Consider the following 1058-nt stretch of genomic DNA (forward strand, 5'->3'; position numbering starts at 1 on the left):
GGGCGGGCGGCGCCCCCTGCGGGCGCGGAGGACTCAGCGCCCCGGGCGGGGCCGGGGGTCCCGGGGCTGCTCCTCTGAACCCCGAGCCCCGCTCTGAACCCGGCTTTGAGTCCCGCCCTCTGCACAGCCCCCTTCTCTCTGCACAGCCCCTTCTCTCTGCACAGCCCCCTTCTCTCTCCACAGTGTGGCTGTCCCACCGCTGGCTCACATCTGGAGTGCAATTCCTCATTTATTTGCACTCGATGGCAGCGAGCCTGTTCAGCACAGATGCTCTTTGGGTAACGCAGAGTGACAGAGGTGGTAAATCACATCACTGCTGTCTCTTGTCCAGTAATCACTCCCGTGAGTTCCTCAGTCGTGTTTTTTGTACAGGGAATCACAGGCAAACTGCACACAGAACACCTGTGTCTGCAGCTGGGCTCAGGCTTTGGGCCACCTCCAGCCAGTGTTTGGCTGTTTCCAGTGGCACCACACTGTGTTCAGGAGCCAAACAAGAATATTTGTTCCAGCATCATCATTTTCAAAGATATTCCCATCACTCCGTTGTATATTTTCCTCCATTTATGGCCCATTGGAGGGCTTTGAGAGCTTAAGGTAAAGTCCTCAGAGCTACAGGTTATTGCTGCCTCTCTCCTGCTGCTGCCTGATAAGATCCTTCGTATGCAAGCAGTGAGTTGAGGTGTGGGAAACGTGGCTTTTGCAGACACTGGAGGGATGGATCCTTTGGGATGCTCCAGGATCCCTCACCGGGGTCAGGATGGATCCCTTGGGATGCTCCAGGATCCCTTAGCGGGGTCAGGATGGATCCTTTGGGATGCTGCAGGATCCCTTAGAGAGGTCAGGATGGATCCTTTGGGATGCTCCAGGATCCCTTAGCGGGGTGGGTGAGTGCCACGCGGAGAGAGCCCAAGCCCGTGTCCAAAGCCTGGGGCGAAGCCAATCTGCACACGCAGCTCATGGGAGAGAGGCTGGAGGAGCTAATTAGCGGGGGGGTAATTGCACCCTGTGCCAGAGAGCGGAAGGGTCGCCCCGGGGCCGGCGCTGTGGGATCGGGGAGG

General features: G+C 58.1%; 1 protein-coding gene across 1 annotated transcript in view; it reads right to left on the reverse strand.

Moving 5' to 3' along the window:
* LOC102034144 (E3 ubiquitin-protein ligase RNF113A-like) overlaps window positions 1–1058 on the reverse strand; it is a 6558-nt gene that overhangs the window by 4745 nt on the left and 755 nt on the right. The window lies entirely within an intron of this gene.

Source organism: Geospiza fortis, unplaced genomic scaffold (assembly GCF_000277835.1).
Source record: "Geospiza fortis unplaced genomic scaffold, GeoFor_1.0 scaffold344, whole genome shotgun sequence".
Taxonomy (NCBI): domain Eukaryota; kingdom Metazoa; phylum Chordata; class Aves; order Passeriformes; family Thraupidae; genus Geospiza; species Geospiza fortis.